Source organism: Bos grunniens, chromosome 18, assembly GCF_055505025.1.
Source record: "Bos grunniens cultivar Pamir isolate PY7600 chromosome 18, Bosgru_T2T1.0, whole genome shotgun sequence".
Classification (NCBI taxonomy): Eukaryota; Metazoa; Chordata; class Mammalia; order Artiodactyla; family Bovidae; genus Bos; species Bos grunniens.
The window spans coordinates 15424957-15432882 of record NC_141182.1 but is presented as its reverse complement, the minus strand read 5'-3'; the positions used below and the strand labels follow the sequence as shown (position 1 = coordinate 15432882).

The window sequence follows — 7926 nt, the reverse complement described above, 5'->3', positions numbered from 1 at the left end:
AGAGTCTCTATCTACAAAATAAGTTGGATTAACTGACTTGTACAGTCCCTCAGGGGCTTGGAAGTTGTGTTGTAGGTGTTTTCAGGCAGATGAACAGTCCAGAACTCCCTCACCCCAACAAACACCCACTCACATTAGCTTTGTGAAGGGTCGGGGCAGGGGCACTTAAACCCAGCTGTACCGGGGAGAAGGTACTAGAAACTATGGGTTTGAATATAGGTACATGTAGCCACTTATCACTTGGCTGACTGAGCATGTTTCTTAGCCTTTGTAAGCCTAGTTTCCCCATCTGTGAAATGAGATAACACACCTATCTCATGGGACTGTGGGGAAAATTCAGTGAGTTAACTAAAAGTCAAGAGTTTGGAACCTGGTGCTGTGGATCACTCTTATTCCTCTTTGTCAAGAGAATGCCGTATACTTTGATTAAATAAATTGATTACCAGTGGAGGGGAAAGGAGGATGGGGAGAGCAATAGAAACCAAAGGTGGCACTGAGTATTCCTTTGTTAGCAAACTGAGTTGGCCGTGGAGGGCTTTTCATCACTGGTTCCACCCTCAGAACCTGTGTCTACACTAGCTCCTTCCCAGCCTCTGTCTCAACAGGTAGGTGTTCAGCCTCCAGGTAGAAGATTGTCCCCCAGGGAACTTTGCTTCTCTAAGGATGCCACTGCCTTCAATGTCATATTCTTACCTGCTCTGCTCAGCTGGGGAGATAGCACACCCATGCATTCCTCTCCATCTCCAAAACTCACTTAACCTTGACCTGCATAGACTGTAAACACAGTCCCTTCCTGCTGTCTTCACCCTGATCAGGAGGACAGTGGGCTGGGAGGCAGGGTGAGTTTAGGTGAGCATAAATCCATTTGTGCAACTGAGAAAAGCAAACTTCCAGGGCACAGTCCATCTACGTGGGCTCCCATGTCATCACTGCAGAAAACAAAATAGTGTTCCAAAAATGCCTTTTGCCAACCTGCCAAGATTACGTGAGAAGAAAGTTCCCTTGCATTCCTGTAAACAACGCTATAATTTGCAAAGCACTTTCTTGTCTATTACTGCATTTTAACCTGACTTCGATGAAAGAAAAAGGACAAGCATTATCCCCATTTTACAGTTGAGGTTCCGAGAGATTAAGTGACTTCTGGTGGCACAGGTAAGAGTGCAGCAGGAAGTGGGATTCCTAACACAGTGCTGCAGCCTATACATGCGGGAACTGGGCTTACGTAGGTCTCTGGGTTGGGAAATTTGAGCTATCCATTGCAATGCACTGAGCCCTTAAAAGCTTTTGGGTGATAGTTGTGATGATGGTGGTGGTAATAGTGTGAATTCTGCCTTTATTTTGCCTTCTAGACCAGGTCAGGGTGGAACAGGAGACAGGCTCCTAGATATTAAAAATAAAACCTGATTGAAATGGTCATAAATGCCCTCCCTGTGAGCTGAGAGCTACAAATACACAGCAAGCTCTTGATGACACACAGTTAAGAGAATCATACTGTGCAAGACATGGTACTAGTCTTTAATCCTTTCCTCGACAGGTTTCTACTGGGCACCTACAAGGTGCCAGGTACTGGCTGAAGTCTGGGTCTGTAGTCTCACAGACCATCCTTGCCTATACAGAACGTATAGTTTCTTAGGGGAAGCAGATGTTGATTAGATAATTGTACACACAACCATGATTACAAACTGTGATAATTGCTAAGATTTATGAGCACTTCTAAATCTCCGTGGTGACCTCAGAGCACCACGTCCGAGGTCAGGGGCAGCAGCCAAGAGAAGCTACCTCACGCCCGAGGTCAGGGGCCGCGGCCGGGAGGAGCAACCCCACCTCCAAGGAGCGGTGGCTGCGCGGGCGCAGGAGGGCCTAGAGGAGCTATTCCACGTTCAAGGTCAGAAGGGATGGCGGTGAGGAGATACCCCTCGTCCAAGGTAAGGAGCAGCGGCTACACTTTGCTGGAGCAGCCATGAAGAGATACCCCATGTCCAAGGTAAGAGAAACCCAAGTAAGACCGTAGGTGTTGCAAGAGGGCATCAGAGGGCAGACACACTGAAACCATACTCACAGAAAACTAGTCAATCTAATCACACTAGGACCACAGCCTTGTCTAACTCAATGAAACTAAGACATGCCCATGGGGCCACCCAAGACGGGCACGTCATGGTGGAGAGGTCTGACAGAATGTCGTCCACTGGAGAAGGGAATGGCAAACCACTTCAGTATTCTTGCCTTGAGAACCCCATGAACAGTATGAAAAAGCAAAATGATAGCATACTGAAAGAGGAACTCCCCAGGTCAGTACTGGTGCCCAATATGCTACTGGAGATCAGTGGAGAAATAACTCCAGAAAGAATGAAGGGATGGAGCCAAAGCAAAAACAATACCCAGTTGTGGATGTGACTGGTGATAGAAGCAAGGTTCGATGCTGTAAAGAGCAATATTGCATAGGAACCTGAAATGTCAGGTCCATGAATCAAGGCAAATTGGAAGTGGTCAAACAGGAGATGGCAAGAGTGAATGTTGACATTCTAGGAATCAGCGAACTCAAATGGACTGGAATGGGTGAATTTAACTCAGATGACCATTATATCTACTACTGTGGGCAGGAATCCCTCAGAAGAAATGGAGTAGCCATCATGGTCAACAAAAGAGTTTGAAATGCAGTACTTGGATGCAATCTCAAAAACAACAGAATGATCTCTGTTCGTTTCCAAGACAAACCATTCAATATCACAGTAATCCAAGTCTATGCCTCAACCAGTAATGCTGAAGAAGCTGAAGTTGAATGGTTCTATGAAGACCTACAAGACCTTTTAGAACTAACACCCCAAAAAAGATGTCCTTTTCATTATAGGGGACTGGAATGCAAAAGTAGGAAGTCAAGAAACACCTGGAGTAACAGGCAAATTTGGCCTTGGAATACGGAATGAAGCAGGGCAAAGACTAATAGAGTTTTGCCAAGAAAATGCACTGGTCATAGCAAACACCCTCTTCCAACAACACAAGAGAAGACTCTACACATGGACATCACCAGATGGTCAACACCGAAATCAGATTGATTATGTTCTTTGCAGCCAAAGATGGAGAAGCTCTATACAGTCAACAAAAACAAGACCAGGAGCTGACTGTGGCTCAGATCATGAACTCCTTATTGCCAAATTCAGACTTAAATTGAAGAAAGTAGGGAAAACCACTAGACCATTCAGGTATGACCTAAATCAAATCCCTTATGCTTATACAGTGGAAGTGAGAAATAGATTTAAGGGACTAGATCTGATACACAGAGTGCCTGATCAACTATGGAATGAGGTTCGTGACATTGTACAGGAGACAGGGATCAAGACCATCCCCATGGAAAAGAAATGCAAAAAAGCAAAATGGCTTTCTGGGGAGGCCTTACAAATAGCTGTGAAAAGAAGGAAAGTGAAAAGCAAAGGAGAAAAGGAAAGATATAAGCATCTGAATGCAGAGTTCCAAAGAACAGCAAGAAGAGATAAGAAAGCCTTCCTCAGCGATCAATGCAAAGAAATAAAGGAAAACAACAGAATGGGAAAGACTAGAGATCTCTTCAAGAAAATTAGAGATACCAAGGGAACATTTCATGCAAAAATGGGCTCAATAAAGGACAGAAATGGTATGGACCTAACAGAAGCAGAAGATATTAAGAAGAGGTGGCAAGAATACACAGAAGAGCTGTACAAAAAAGATCTTCACGACCCAGATAATCACGGTGGTGTGCTCACTCACCTAGAGCCAGACATCCTGGAATGTGAAGTCAAGTGGGCCTTAGAAAGCATCACTAGGAACAAAGCTAGTGGAGGTGATGGAATTCCAGTTGAGCTATTCCAAATCCTGAAAGATGACTCTGTGAAAGTGCTACACTCAATGTGCCAGCAAATTTGGAAAGCTCAGCAGTGGCCATAGGACTGGAAAAGGTCAGTTTTCATTCCAATCCCAAAGAAAGGCAATGCCAAAGAATGCTCAAACTACCGCACAATTGCACTCATCTCACACACTAGTAAAGTAATGCTCAAAATTCTCCAAGCCAGGCTTCAGCAATATGTGAACCATGAACTTCCAGATGTTCAAGCTTGTTTTAGAAAAGGAAGAGGAACCAGAGACCAAATTGCCAACATCTGCTGAATCATGGGAAAAGCAAGAGGGTTTCAGAAAAACATCTAGTTCTGCTTTATTGACTATGCCAAAGCCTTTGACTGTGTGGATCACAATAAACTGTGGAAAATTCTGAAAGAGATGGGAATACCAGACCACCTGATCTGCCTCTTGAGAAATTGTATGCAGGTCAGGAAGCAACAGTTAGCACTGGACATGGAACAACAGACTGGTTCCGAATAGGAAAAGGAGTATGTAAAGGCTGTATATTGTCACCCTGCTTATTTAACTTCTGTGCAGAGTACATCATGAGAAACACTGGGCTGGAAGAAGCACAAGCTGGAATCAAGATTGTCGGGATAAATACCAATAACCTCAGATATACAGATGACGCCACCCTTATGGCAGAAAGTGAAGAGGAACTAAAAAGCCCCTTGATGAAGGTGAAAGAAGAGAGTGAAAAAGTTGGCTTAAAACTCAACATTCAGAAAACGAAGGTCATGGCATCTGGTCCCATCACTTCATGGGAAATAGATGGGAAAACAGTGGAAACAGTGTCAGACTTTATTTTTCTGGGCTGCCAAATCACTGCAGATGGTGACTGAAGCCATGAAATTAAAAGATGCTTACTCCTTGGAAGAAAAGTTATGACCAACCTAGACAGCATATTGAAAAGCAGAGACATTACTTTGCCAACAAAGGTCTGTCTAGTTAAGGCTATGGTTTTTCCAGTGGTCATGTATGGATGTGAGAGTTGGACTGTGAAGAAAGCTGAGCACCAAAGAGTTGATGCTTTTGAACTGTGGTGTTGGAGAAGACTCTTGAGAGTCCCTTGGACTGCAAGGAGATCCAACCAGTCCATTCTGAAGGAGATCAGCCCTGGGATTTCTTTGGAAGGAATGATGCTAAAGCTGAAACTCCAGTACTTTGGCCACCTCATGTGAATAGTTGACTCATTGGAAAAGACTCTGATGCTGGGAGGGATTGGGGGCAGGAGGAGAAGGGGACGACAGAGGATGAGATGGCTGGATGGCATCACTGACTCGATGGACGTGAGTCTGAGTGAACGCTGGGAGTTGGTGATGGACAGGGAGGCCTGGAGTGCTGCGATTCATTGGGTCTCAATGAGTCGGACACAACTGAGCAACTGAACTGAACTGAACTTATAGCCCAAAGGTCTGAGCAAAGGTTTCCCAAAGGAAGTGGCCTGCCAGCTGGAGCTGCCTGGCAGATGATGAGGGATAGCAGTCCTGGCAGGTGAGGTAGACACAGCAATGTGCCCTGACCTGTCAAGAGAGAACTTGCCTTCAACCAAGGGGTGCAGTCAGCAGACAGCCTTGCATAGCATTTGCACAGAACTGCCTTGCCTGAGGTCACTGCCACACCCTAACTGCAGAAGCCCATGGGAGGTGCTGGAGCAGTATTTGTTCCAGGGCTTCCCCAGGATGTTGGCTGAAGCTTTGGCAGGCCTGCTTATGGGTTTTCTTTCTCTGCCTGATCATGCTTCCTCCTACTTCATCTTACAGCAGTGGATTCTTCATATTCATCTTGCACCTCACATTCCATCTTAGCATTGTTGGGACGTAGACAGCATCACAAGCCAGGGATCGCTGGAGGCTGAGATGTCTGAAGAGCATCAGGAAGTCTAGGGTGATTGCAGTTCAGACGTGAGGGAGGGGCAGGACTGGAAGACAAGGGTCAGAGATGAGCTGTGGTAGGCCAGGTAGGCCAGGTTCTAATTGTAATAATTTTGGTTTCATTTAAAGAACTATTAGAAGCCCCTGGAAGGCTTAAAATAATAAGAGAATTACATGATCATATTTATATTTAAAATTCTGGTGATTGGAAGATGAATTGGAGGAGGGCAACGGAGGGTGCAGGAGGATTACCTATGGCACAATAAGGTCCAGGGTTGGCCTGGACTAGAGTGTGGGTGATGGGAAATGGACGGGCATCCTGAGGACCTGGTATAATACCTGGCACATGGAGGTTTTCAATAAATTTTCATTAAATGAATGTGGAAGTTGATTCTACAAGGCTCTCAAAGTACTTGCAGTCCAGTAGGAGTTGGGCAGTTCATGGTAAGTGTGGTACAGCCAGCTCTTGGAGTAAATGAGGGCCATTCCACTCAGTGAGGATGATGAGAGACGTTCATAAGTAACCACAGAACAGAACAGAAGGTGAGAGGTTCTTCCCAGAAGAGCAGATGGGCACTGTAGTGTTGTAGGGAGAGGTAGATGACCTCTCGGAAGAATGTCAGATTTTGCTTGGGCTGAGTGCTTAGGTAACTCGAGGGTAGCTCTGAGTCCTTTGCTCCCAAGGACTCTTAGGAAGCTGGTAGAAGTTAGCACTCTCAGCAATCAAATACCTTGACTTGCCCCTTGGAAGGAAGGCTATGATAAACCTAGACAGTGTATTAAAATGCAGAGACGTCACTTTGCCAACAAAGTTCCAGATAGTCAAAGCTTTGGTTTCTCACTGTAGTCATATAGTTGTGAGAAGTGGACCATAAAGAAGGCTAAGCGTCAAAGAATTGATGCTTTTGAATTGTGGTGTTGGAGAAGACTCTTTTGAGTCCCTTGGACTGCAAGTTCAAACCAGTCATACCTAAAGGAAATAAACCCTGACTATTCACTGGCAGGACTGATGCTGAAGCTGAAGCTCCAACACTTTGGCCACCTGATGTGAACAGCTGACTCACTGGAAAAGACCCTGATTCTTGGAAAGACTGAAGACAAAAGGAGAAGGGGGAAGCAGAGGATGAGATGGTTAGATAGCATCACCAACTCAGTGAACATAAATCTGAGCAAACTCGGAGAGATAGTGAAAGACAGAGGAGCCTGGTATGTTGTAATCTATGGAGAGGTTGCAAACAGCCAGACATGACTTAGCAACCGAGCAACAAAGGTCTAAGCCAGTAATTCTAAAGTGGTTTCCAGAGTTTTGGCTTAAAATGTAAATTCCAGAGCCTTCGTACAGACTTGCTGGTTCTGAAACTCCAGGGATAGTTTTACCCAGAGATTTTTCTTTGATCAAGATTCTGATGTGCACTAAAATTTGAGAACCACAGGTGCAGGGCAAGGCAGGGTACTATCATGGTGGGAAAAGTCCAGATCAGGAAAGTCTGGATTCTGGTTCCAAATTTGTCACTAATCAGATGTATGACCTTGAACCAATACTATCTCTTCTTGAGCCTTAAACTCTTCATCTGCAGAACTACTTGCATTTGTATGTGATTTCTAAGTTACTGGCTCTTCTGAGAGCTTAAAGACAGTCAAGCTTCCCCCTGCATTGCAACTGACTCCCTCAATCACAGCTGCAGCCTCTGTTCACTATGGTTTCCTTACCTGTCGGCGAGGTGACAACATTATCTGCCTCAGAGAATTACTGAGAGGATTAAAATGACATTTTAAAAATTTATTTTCCTTGTGGATATTTGGGTAGATTAGAAAGTCCGAAAGGATATACACTCTATTGTTAAAGATGCTTATCTTTGAGTGGTGGGATTATTGGTGATTAAGCTTTCTTTTTGCTTAATGTATTATCAATATTTTAATAAATGATAAATTTAAAAAGGAATGTTAAAAATAAAAATTAATTAATTAAAATTAATTAAATTAAATTAAAAATTTTATTATAAACATGGAATTAGCATATAATCCAGCAATTCCTCTTCTGGGTATATACACAAAAGAGTTAAAGGCAAGCAGGGTCTTGAACAGATATTTGTGCACCAGTGTTCAAAACAGCATTATTCACAATAGGCAAAAGGTGGAAACAACCCAAAGCTCAGACGAATGGATATACAAAATGTGGATG

General features: G+C 44.1%; 1 long non-coding RNA gene across 2 annotated transcripts in view; it reads left to right on the top strand.

Annotated features, from left to right (window-relative positions):
- Positions 1-1040: 1040 nt before the first annotated feature.
- LOC147353145 (uncharacterized) overlaps positions 1041-7926 on the top strand; it is a 30879-nt gene continuing 23993 nt past the window's right edge. For both annotated transcript variants that reach the window (XR_015145430.1, XR_015145429.1), the window contains exon 1: positions 1041-1152. This is a non-coding gene — a long non-coding RNA (uncharacterized LOC147353145). The remainder of the gene's footprint in view (positions 1153-7926) is intronic.